Source organism: Octopus bimaculoides, chromosome 26, assembly GCF_001194135.2.
Source record: "Octopus bimaculoides isolate UCB-OBI-ISO-001 chromosome 26, ASM119413v2, whole genome shotgun sequence".
NCBI classification, from domain to species: Eukaryota; Metazoa; Mollusca; class Cephalopoda; order Octopoda; family Octopodidae; genus Octopus; species Octopus bimaculoides.
In genome coordinates, this window is record NC_069006.1 from 6,439,194 (window position 1) to 6,452,142 (window position 12,949).

The window sequence follows — 12,949 nt, forward strand, 5'->3', positions numbered from 1 at the left end:
ATATATATATATATATATATATATATATATATATATATATATATAATCATCATCATACATATATCATCAGCATAGTATGTATGTATATCATCATTTTGCATCTGCTTCCAATGCTGGGTATATGGGTTGGATAATATAAGTATGTGCATCTGTGTGTGTATACACACTCTTTATACAGAGATATAGATTTGAACAATAACAATAATAAGAGTAAGCAAAAGAAAATGAAGAGACAGTACGATGATTTAACGATGTATATATGTGCCTGTGTATGTATATATGTACGTGCGTATGTGTCTGTGTGTGTGTGTGTGTCTATATATATATATTTATATCGTTTTAAGAAAAGCATTCAGCAGTAAATCAACAGTTCTTCACTTTTCGGAATATTTTCAGCCAATTCCCTACCATTTAATGGGCAGAAAGAAAAAAAACCGTTTTAAATAAATAAAATGTAAATATCTAATGTAGAAGATCTTTCAAACATGTTAACCATTTCCTAAAATGTTAATCAACTTTTAAAATAGAGTTGTTTGGGTTTTTCCACACGATTAACTTCAAAGTTTGGATTTATTTTTTTGAAAACAAACGCAAGAGATTAGGTTAATAGTGTGTAGAAAAAACTAAACTACTTCACTTATAACATAGTCACTAGAGTGTTGAAGTGGAGTGAGTGATGACTTATGCTAGCATCAGTCAATTAGTCAATCTCTGATAAAATGCTCAACTATGATAGGTGCAGGCAAGGCTGTGTGATAAGAAGCTTGCTTCTCAACCAAATGGTTCTGGGTTCAGTCCCGTCGTGTGGTACCTTGGGAAAGTGCTTCTACTACAGCCTGGGACAAACCAAAGCCTTGTGAATGGATTTGATAGATGGAAAAAGTAAGAAGCCCGTTTTGTGTGTGTGTATCTTTGTGTCTGTGTTTATCCCCACCACCACAATCACCACTGCTTGACAACCTGTGTTGGCATGTTTACATTCCCAAAACTTAGTGATTCAACCAAAAGAGTCTGATACAATAAGTACCAGGCTTTAAAAAAAAAAAAATAAGTACTTGGGTTCATTCCCTTGACAAATTCATACTAGGGTCCATTTGACTCATTCATACTATGGTCCATTCATTTGACAAAGAATTCCTTAAGACAGTGCCCCAGCATGACCACGGTCTAATGACTGAAATAAGTGGAAGATAAGAAACAGATTGTATTTATAATGCTGGACATTAAGCTTTTAACTGCAAAATTAAATTTCATGGTTATTCCACTAATGATGTTAAATATCTCCCAAAAGACAGAATTGTTATTTTCTGCAAGTTACACTGTCTCAGTAAACTTGATACATTTCAAAAAAAGACAGGATGGTATCTAAAACCTTTCTCCCACAGTTAACAGTGATGAAATTTTGAGTGGATATATTTAAATTCTGCTGTAAAAGGGGTGAACATCATCCCACAGCAAAATATAGATGAAAGTAAAGCAATAGTCTTACATATTTCTCCACTGTATCTCTGGCCTTCATCACCTGAGTAATTAAAGTCAAGCTGTGGTTGCACACAAAACATAGCATAAAGAAAGAACAGTTTGAAAAAGTAAAGGGAGCCATGTTAAATAATTTTCATCACATGATCATCAAGCTGAGTCACATGTCGCCAAGCAAGATGCACAAAACCCACCAATAATAAACTAATGATACTACAATATTAATTTTGTAGCTTGTACTGAGAGCTCCTACGTTGAAATAAAAATTTGTAAACCCTGACAACCCAAAAGAGTTGATATTCTTCTTTTAGTTGTTGCTTTGTCTTAGTGGATCAAAGATAAATTCCCTTCTTCTATCCCCTTGTTTATAACATGTTAATAGATTCCAGTTTTTAAAGTGACAAGTTGGCAGAACTGTTAGGAGACCAGGCAAAATGCTTGCATTTCGTCCATCTTTACATTCTGAGTTTAAATTTCGTGGGGATCACCTTTGCCTTTCATCCTTTCAGGGTAGATAACATAAATACCAGTCAAGTACAAGGGTTGATGTAATTGACTTATTCCTTCCCCCAAAATCGCTGGCCTTGTGCCAAAATTTGAAACCAATATATCACACTTTAACATTATTGTTTTGAAAGATACCAGTTTTATAACAAGGTAGACTTGTATTATACCTTTCACAACCTGTAAAGCATCCTATTGACTATTTTAACAAGTGATTGAGATACAAATTTCTGTATGGATTGAGGTTTCTTTTCCAGTTCAACTGTGATAATGAGAGGCAGATTTAAGAACACAATGGGATGACTAAATCCTGAGGAAATAGAAATTAAGAGCCCTTGTTGTTAAGCATCTCAAATATAGAGTTCTGAGTTTACCATTTAAATCAACTTTGGTAGATTTTAAAGAACTTGAAGCATAAGTCAAAGACAACATAAAATAGTTTTTTGAAACTTCTTCAATTTGTGATTACAACTGAAAATTCCATAACAATCAGAATTAACTGTTCTTAGCTAATTAATTAAAAAACACACATTACATTTTCTAAATACTTTCCTTGGTTCTTGAAGAGGATGCATTAAAAAATATAGCATCGACTTCCTCAATCTAATATAACAAAACCAAATTACATGTGTGTCTGTTTATTAGTTTCAATTTCTCTCTATTTTCTCTTGTCAGCTCTGTCAAATTTATCCCTGTAATGGCTGACAACAGAAGACTTACTGATTAATACAAATTACACTTCCATACAGGCTGCCAATGATTAATTCTATCGCTCTTTGCACACAGAGAAGTGCCGCTCTAATGACACCAGTTGTTTGTGGTTGCTATTAAATCAAACACTGACTTGCCAACCAGCAATAATTTAATATATGTCACTAGTCTAATGATTGATTCAATTTGATACAGTGGCTGTGTACAAGATACACACAGCTTCTATCTATGTGTTGACCTTCATTTTGGTTCTACCTTGGGGGCAGGATTAAGTGTCACACCTATCCCTTAATATCACTTTGATTAATTACAATAGTATCTTAATTACTCCTTTGCTCCATTAATAATATATTTAGTAAATGCTCTCATAACACTACCTACAATTTATGTTCATCTCATCAGTAAATATATTTGCAAACAGACTGTTATAAACTTCAACTTTTTATTCTTATCATATCCATTCATATTACCTCTGTTTGTTATATTCTAAACATGTCATCTCTAACATACTTCCTCTCTAATATAATCTGTTGGTTTTATGTCCAACCTCATCACATAATTTAGCATTTTGATTTCCTCTTTAATTCACAAAGGATTTCTCACTTTGATTTTTCATATTTTCTCCAATGAGTTCATTCCTGTTCTTGTGTTTTGAAACAAAGTTTTATTATTCAAAATACTATCCTCCTTCAATCTGCTTTACCAAAAACTGAAGTTGGTTCTGCTTCTATGAATTACCTCATGGGGCAATAACAACATATCTGTCAGACTCAATTTTACTTGCCCCTCAAACACTTGTATAATTTCTATATTATTTAGTCAATAAAAGGTACCCATGCTGGCACCACATAAAAAGCACCTGTGCTGGGGCCACATATACAGCACACTCTATAAAGTGGTCGATGTTAGGGAGGGCATCCAGCTGTAGAAATCATGCTGAAACAGACAACTGGAGCTTGCTGCAGCTCCCTGGCTTGCCAGCGCCTTGTCAAACCATCCAACCCATGCCAGCATGGAAAATAGATGTTGAATGATGATGATGTTTTATTACAGATTACTACTGTGTGGTTGGTAATGTTTCCTGGGTAGCCATTCTATGCCATGACACAAAAAAAAAAAAAAACAGATTTTAGAATCAGCTCACTTATATTCCATGTCACATTGTTACAAAAACAATAAAATGGATGTAACATTCATGCATACAATTTAAATTAACTTTTTTTATTTTCAGAAAGAGCCTATATCATTATCAGATATAAAGAGTCACATGTAGTTTGCTATTGTAGTCAATGTATCTCAAGGACCATTACATTCTTCAGATAAACCTGAAGCTGTTTAGGGGTTGGGGAAGGGGAAGAGACAATGCTCAGTTTCTTCCATAAAAGTATTAGAAATTTCTATGTATTGAAATGACTATATTCATTAATCAAAATCTATCACTGACTTCATTCCCTAAGATGTTATAGTCTAAGGTGCTAAAAAAAAAAAAAGAAAAAAAGAGGGCATATCTGATAGCATTTCGATGTTGTAGTTCTAAAAAAAAGGGTCTGTTTGTGTGGTTTCATTATGTAGGGAAGTAATTATGATACACAATTTTCAAATTCAGTCTGAACATGTTAAAATCAATGATCACGAATAGTTACAATAACAGGCAATTAACCCTCGCCCCAAGTATTCTGAAATGGTGCCAAATACAATATTTTATGGAGAAATAATGGTACTCCGCTGAGGAAAGACCAGAGTTAACAAAGTGAAAAGAAACTCAATAATTCAACACGGTCAACAATTGTGGCTGCTCTTTTCAAATGTTTCATATAATTAGATGTTTAACATAAATATTCTTTTGAAGATAATAGAAGCCGAGGTGTATAGAGCTAATCTGAAAGAAGTAATGTGAAATGTCTTATGCAGATTGAATGGAGAGCTTCAGTATGTGTGTCAAAGTGCAATATTGATTGAGTGCCCTCCAGCCACAGCTGCCATACTGACAACAACGAAATAATCAAATCACAAAGCTCTATAGGAATACGACAGCATCAAATAACTAACTGTGGTTACCTGATGCCTCTTTTTTAAGAGGATTTCACAATTAGTTGAAGATGATAGCTTTCATATCTTTTCCAGTGTGAAGAGCTAAATTATTATTCTCAAGTGAAAGTCACTAAATATCTTATAGCCGGACAATGGGGGAAGTGGATACTTAATTGTGAGCAGGTTTGAAGTCAGTAATGAAATGAAAACTTGAATTTGATCCTATGATGTTTTGATGTAGATATTTCAATATGTTCACCTTCCCACATATACATCTTACATCTTTTACTTGTTTCAGTCATTAGATTATGACCAAGCTGGGGCATTAACTTGAAGAACTTTTAGTCAAATTAATCAACCCCAGTACTCATATTTTCTTCTGCTTGCTACTTATTTTATCAGTCTGTTTCACTGGGAACATAAATCAACACTGGTTGTCAAGTGGTGGTGGGACATGGACACGTGGACCCCCCCCCCACACACACACAATAGGATTCTTTCTAGACAAGCTCATATATATTTAAATGATACACTTCTGGAAAGTTTTACAGATTTTTACAGTTACAGTGGATGGATTGGATCTGTAGTCTGAACCAGCTTTCTCCTTTCTGGTTTTGAGAAGCCTAATTTCTCAAGATTGGTATTTAGGCAGAGTGTTACATATCCCAAGGCCCCAATAATTACAGGTATAAACCTGAACTTGTAATCTGGATAGAGTAACTGCAGATTTCTCAATAGTTCATCATAGGTATTCTCTTTTCCACTGATCTTCAGCTTTATGTTAACATCCGCTGGGCAGCTGATTTCCAGAACTGTACACAATTTCTCTTCTCTATCCCAAATCATTATATCAGGTCTGTTGTGCTTACATTTTATTGAGGTCTTCACTGGGACATTCCACCAGTATTCCTTTTCATTATGAGTGGCTGTGGCTTCTACCATATTGTGGGTTTTTATTTCTTTGTCTTTGGGATTATCCTTCCAACAGATTTCATTATAGAGTGTCCTAGCTACAGCATCATGTCTCAGCAGTAGATAATACCATGACATTTTCAGGCAACAGCTTATGATGTGGGTGATATCTTCACAAAGTTTGCATCGGTTGTCATATTTTACTGCTTTTCCTGCATCTCAATCCCTTTTGTGCATCAGGTATGTATGTATGTATGTATGTGTGTGTGTGTGTGTGTGTGTGTGTATGTATGTATGTATGTATAGGATGCTGAATCTGAGAATAGTAAAATAACAAAGGAGTGCAGCAAGTGATGAGATGTCGAGTGTAAAACATGATCCATCTAACTCATGCAGACACAAAAATGATGATGATGATGATGATTACCATCATTTATGACCATTTCTCCATTTCTCATGTTTGTCTTTACTTTTATTTTGTAATTTAAAAAAAAAAAAAACAGAAGTTATTTAAAAAAAATTTTTTTTTTTTCCTAAAGTCTAATCACAAAACACAGAGATGTCATAGAAATTAGTGTTTTGTATTATTTTTATAACAGAAAATGTTGATTAGTTACAATGTTTAACCAATCTTTTGAAGACAAATACAGGAAGAAAACAAAAAGCAAAAAGTAGAAAAATTTATACTCTTAGTTATAACTTTGGTGATGCAATCAGGAAATATAGGACTCAAAACATGTGTATACATGGTCTGATCAATAAGTATCCGGATAGTTGCCATAGTAACAAAGCTAAAGCATGCAGAGTAAAGCCATTTGACACAGACTGACCTTGAACTCTGCTATTCATGTGCACTAAGTTTTAACATTCTAGCTCAATTCCGCTGTTTACAGCAGTGCTAGGAAGGAAGGTGTATAGCGTGTGATCATCGTATTGATATTAACAGAGAAAGTTGAGCAGAGAATCTGCATCAAATTTTGCCAAAAGCTTGGTGATACCTACTTGGAGGCTTACGCAAAGTTTTCAAAAAGTTTTCATCGTTCTCACAACAATCAAGGAGATCTTGTGCAACTGAAACCCGAGTGTCTTCTTGGTCAGCTGAAAGCAGTTGTGGCACAAACTTGGCAGACATGCATCTCGTATGTAAATCTTCAGTGATAATGGACTGAACTGAACCGTAACTAATCTGCACATCCTCTGATAACTCATGGATGCTGATTCGACAATTTCCCCTCACGGCCGCATGCACATCTGCAATGTTTTACTCAGTTTTGCTGGTTGTGGGTCTCCCAGAATATTCATCGATATCAACATTTTTTGGCCATCTTGGAAACGTTTGAACCACTCAGACACTTGTGTGTGGCTCATACACCCCTCCCCATACACTTTCTGCAACTTTGTGTAGGCCTCTGAGCAGGTATCAACATGACAACTTTCTCTGTCATGGTCCATGCGATTATCACATGCTACACACCTTCCTTCCAAACACTACTATTAACAGCAGAAGTGAGCTAGAATGTTAAAACTTAGCACGCATGCACAGCAGAGTTCAAAGTTAATCTCTGCCAAGCAGCTTAACTCTGCATGCTTTAGCTTCATTACTATGGCAACAGTCTGGATACTTATTGATCAGACCTTGTATATATATATTTTTTTTAATAAATATTTGTCCAACCCATGCCAGCATGGAAAACAGACGTTAAATGATGATGATTTAGAAAAAGCAAAAAAGTGACTCAAGGGCCAAGAGTTTTGCACATTAGCACTTATCAAAATACTAAATATAAATAAAAGTATACTCTTAGTTATTTTTCATTTTCTCTTGGCTTCTTTAAAAATATGTTTTTCATTCTGACTTTGATGAAGAAACATAAGTAAAAAAAAAAAAGAAAAAGCTAAATGACTGCAAACAAACTAAAATCCTCCAAGCCAAATTTCATAAATATTGGACATAAACAAAGGTCCATGAGAAAATAAACTTTATCCTTGAAGACACAATTTTCACCATTTTCTTTTCTTTTTTCTTCTTGCTCAAACCTTTTCCCACCCAAACAAATATTTTTTTTTTCCTATACAGTTTTCCATGTTGTCATTAAAAAATGGCTCTGCTCAGCAAATTTGGATATTTCTACATAAATTGTGAGAGTAAACATGTTTACAAATGAATAGATATTTTTAATTTATGGAGTGCAAGCAACCTTCCATTCCACTAAATATGCTTAACTCTCACTCACAAGTGAGTGTGACCTAGTAGTATCTACCACACTTTCACTAACTGCTTTAGGTCCCTATGTAATCATGGGCAGGTATAGACAATATATAGGCCTGCCTACTCCTTGGCTCTGTGGAACGGGTTGCACCAGGACTAGACTGGGACACATTTTCAGCTGAAGCAACATGAAATGGTGTGTCTTGCTCAAGGACACAATGCACAACTTGGTCCAGGAATTATACTCACAACAGCCTAACCACTATGCGGTGTACCATCACCTATGAAATATATATTATGTTTTAAAAACACACACATCTGTACATGTTAATGTGAGGAGGTGCATGGCCAAGTGGTTGGGTGCATTGTAGTCACAGTCACAAGATCATGGGTTTGATTCCCAGACTGGCTGTGTGATGTATTTTAGCACAAAACGCTCAATTTCATATTGCTCCAGTCCACTCAGCTGTAAAAGGGTCACCTTGCGATGGAGTAGCTTTCCAATCAGGAGGAATGCTGGCCTTCTTGCAGATTGATGTCATTCGACAACTAAAACTATGCAAAGCACATTGTGACCAGTGATGTGTAACAATGTTTGATAATTACATGATGTGTTAATACAAAGGATTGCAGTCATGCTGGGGCACAGGCTTCAAGGACTTTACCCTATCCATCCCAGTACTTATTTTAGGTTGGTACTTTTATTGATCTCTATTTGCTGAACTGTTAGGCCACAAGACATAAAGGAACTGCGTAATAGATGTAGAGATTTCTCTTTCTCATGTTAGTTATTGAACTTTTTTGATATGGTAAAAAAAACTGGAACCACACTAAGAGAGAGTGAATGCAACTAAGATGAAACATGACTGTAAACCTAAGCTGCTCATGTTGCTGATGTTGTCATTGCTTAGTCATGTATGTATGTATGTATGCATGCATGCATGAATGAATGAATGTACGTATGCATGTATGTATACAATGCATGAATGAATGTACATACATATGTATGGAAGCATGCATGAATGAATGTATGCATGTATGTATATAGCTATATAGCTATCACTCTCTGTGTTCTTTTCTTAAATGATAAGGAATGATTTCAGGAAGATTTGGCTGTTATTTCTAATAAGTTCAGCAATTGTAAAAATGTTTCCTGATCCATTTTCTTGAATTCAATCCAGTCATAACAACTGAGTTTCAGTGATTTCAAGCTGAATCCACCTTGAATAACATAAAATATTCTACTGAATCAACAGAGTCCTCACTTCAGATTTGAGATTTTAATATTACTTCAGAAGTGAAATACACGAAATCTAAAATGAGAATATGGACTCACTTCACCTTTGTGCATGTGCTCAGACACACACACACACACACACACACATTTACAAACACGCGCACACACACACATTTAACACAATCAGATAGGAAATACATTGCTTGATATCTCTTATCAAATATTTTCTGTGTTAGTGAAAATGCCATGAACTGTTGAAGTAGAGAAGCTGTCTGTGTTATTAGCAGTTGTTTCCTTTAAGATAAAATTACCGTTGCAATGGCGATGGAAATAATAATATTGTATTGACGGAGCCATTAAATAAAAAGGAACCTCACTTTTTCTTTTAACCACATCTGTCTTGATTCCCAAATATTTTTATCGGTAATTTATTAGAGGTTAAGGATGGCTTGAACACTCAACTTCTGAGAGGCTTGTTATGGTACTGTCATCAGAAACTCGACGCCAATATCATTCAGCTGACATAGTTGCGTACCAGAGCTGAAGTCTCTGGTAATCCACTGCCTCTCCATTCCCTGGTGTTGTCCACTATTCTTCTATTCTGCCAACCTCTCTCCCATTCTTTCTCTCTCCGTGGTTCCTTGAAGAATAGTCTTCACAAGGATAAAGATAAGATAATCAACAAATGTCATCTTTCATTCTTTACTTGTTTCAGTCATGAGATTGTGGCCATGCTGGGGCATCATCTTGAGGAATTCTTAGTGGAATAAATTGACCTCAGTACTGTTTTTTTAAATTTTCATTTTTTTAATATTTTTAAGTCTGATGTTTAAAATTTAGTTCTATAGATACTCCTTTCGAAATCCCTATTTTGTTTTTCATGCATTCACTTGTGTAGGTTGAAGTATGTAAAGCGTTTGAGAAAGAAACCTAGCTCTGTCTTGCAATGAATACATCTAAAACAAAGTTTTACCATGGACCCCTAAAATACTATTGTGGATCTCCAATTTACTATTTTGCTTGCATGGATCCCTAAATATTTATATGGGCTACCAGGGGTCACATAAACCCTGGTTGAGAAGCAGTGATCTAAAGCATGGTGGTTGAGAAAAGCCTGATGTATTGGCAGGGGCTGGGTAACAAAGTGATAACAGAGTAGGGTTCATCAGTCATTTTATTTTTTTCTCTTTTCAATGGTTTGGTCTGAAGACTGGGGTCATATCCATAGCCTTCACAAAACCTTTGAGACCAGTGAAATGGGCCAATGGGGTTGATAATGTTATGTTTTTTTTATCAGGGGATGATGGTTACAGGGATTAAAAAAAGATGGGCAGGCAAGGATTTCCAGCAGGCTGACCTTCTGAAGAAGGACTTAAGTGAAGTGATTAATGCAGGGCTTAGGGTTGGTGGAGGACACAGTGCAGGTGATGAGAGGAGAAATAATTGAGTTGGGGAGGGGTGCAGGGCTAAATAAAGATGGAACAAGATCAACTACCTTTGAGTAGCAGTGGAAGTAGATGAGTCAGAGGAAGGAGCCAGCAAATGTATGAGCAAGAGCTTTGAATGTGATGGTGGGTTACTTTGTACTGTGCATTTTAGAGGATTCCTCACAGACATTAAATGCTGGGGCATTAAACATTCCAACTATTTATCCCATAGAGTCAAGATAAATGGCTGAAATTAGTGTGTGTGTGTGTGTGTGTGGCAAAAGAAATCGATAGAATAAGTACCAGGTCGAAAAATAGGTACTGGGGTCAATTCATTCGACTATAAGTTCTTCAAGGTAGTGCCCCAGCATGGCCACAGTCTAATGACTGGAACAAATAAAAGACAACAGATAATGAACATGTCCTTTGGGTAAATATAAAGTAATTCAGGCCAGGTATTTCAAATGAATTGATAATTACATTAATGAAAGCAAAGATAGAGACAGTTGTTTAAACAATAAATAGCAGAAACCAAACTGGATTCATAGCAACATACTGTAATCATGGAATATCATTACATTAAATTTTGTTCCCACTCCCACAGTTCATTTATGTATTAAGATATCCACTGTTTGACCAGACTGGTCGCTAAGGGTTTTTTTGAGAATTACTCAGTGCAGGTACTTTTATACTCTATAGATTTGGAAAGAATGATAACATAAACACAAGGCCTTGAAGTTGGCTTGTTATGAAAGAAACATAAAAATTCATGATATCGCTAGCTCATAATATCAATTATAAATTAAGAGAGAAGCACACACACACGCACATAGATATATAACTGTATACATATATACACACTATGCACAAGAACTATTTGCCAAATAGAGCAAGCAGTTTTCCTAATATTATAAATGCTATGGGGAAATATGTAAAAATGAATTGAGAAAGATTATTATTGCTTTCAATATTAATAATGCAAGTCGAACACAAAAAAAATCACATTATCTACGTCTCGTTTTAAGCGTCCAGTTTGACATTAAACTGATTACAGACATTCACTAATAAAATAGATTTCATTACAAAATATCAGACTTTAACATGAATATTCAAATAAATCCTTTTGAATTAATCAAATAATTTTTTTTTTTCTGTTTTGGTTTTGTCTTAGAGATCACAAAGTATTTTTAATAAAAAAAAAATCAAAAATGTTTAAAAATCTATTATGCAGGATTTGTTTTGGAACTAGATAATCACACAAGTACAAAAGTTTTGTAGTTTGTTCACATTAACAAGTGGTTATATATATATATACACACACATAAAATTATATAACCATGTATATATACATATGATTGTAACAATTATAGACTTCACCTAAAAACATTGTTGGTTGTTGTTTTCTCTGTAATGAATAACTTTCAAATTAATACTTAAAGTGTTGAGGAAAAATATCAACAGTACTAACTCACTTAATCCCATAATTACATCATCACAGACATCTCTGGCTTTCTAGCAAATAGATTAGGTGAAAAAAAAAAATTAAATTATATAAAAAAGCAAAAACAATTGGATGAACCAAAATTTACATAAGTGAAAGTGCTGGTCAAGCTATGGGTGATAGCAATGTTGAAAACAATCTAATAGGATCAATAGAGCTAACGACTATTAATTCAATTAGTCTTTAGTTGCTGTCTTCACTCAGTGTAATCCACTTAGTTATTAGAGTAAGTATTAAATAAATACATACAGAAAGATATTTAAAAAATAAAAGAGAGAGATAACATTAGGAGGAATACTTTCAGTAGTTTAGTTGTATAGTGTTCACGAGTTGACAGGACGATTGTCGGATGTTTTATAGAGACGAGATAAAATATGGAGATTTTATTGGCGTTCAGTCAAGACTAGAGTGGACAGTAGTCATGACAAAACAATAACAACAACAATAATGATAGCTATGACTGACCAAAAATTGAAGAAGATAAAAAAGAAAGATAAAAAAAAAAAGAGGTAAACTAGAGAAGAAATAAAGCAAAGTGCTCCTGACCAGAACAAAAATATATTTATAAATGATAAAAAAAAGGTAACTTAATAATGTCTTATCTATGATAAACACGATCAAAATTGTTTGCAACCAAGCGTAACATTTATCTTTCCAAATAAACTGATGAAAATCTTCTATGAAATAAAAAGGAAACTTTCACTGAGAGTTGTTTATTTGTATAGTCAGAGCAAAGTCCCAATTTCTATGAACTAGAAACGACTTCATCAATACATCAGATTCCTGTGAATTTTCCATTGATAGAAGAGAATTATGAATTATTAAATTTTTTTCTTCTGTTCTGTTTCTTTATGTATGAGAACAAAATATTTTGCTCTTCGTTATCGTTTCATTGAAAAGAATAAAACAAAAAAGTCATTTATGACAACACTGAAAAT

General features: G+C 34.4%; 1 long non-coding RNA gene across 2 annotated transcripts in view; it reads right to left on the minus strand.

Annotated features, from left to right (window-relative positions):
- LOC106879705 (uncharacterized) overlaps positions 1–12,949 on the minus strand; it is a 667,251-nt gene that overhangs the window by 171,832 nt on the left and 482,470 nt on the right. The window lies entirely within an intron of this gene.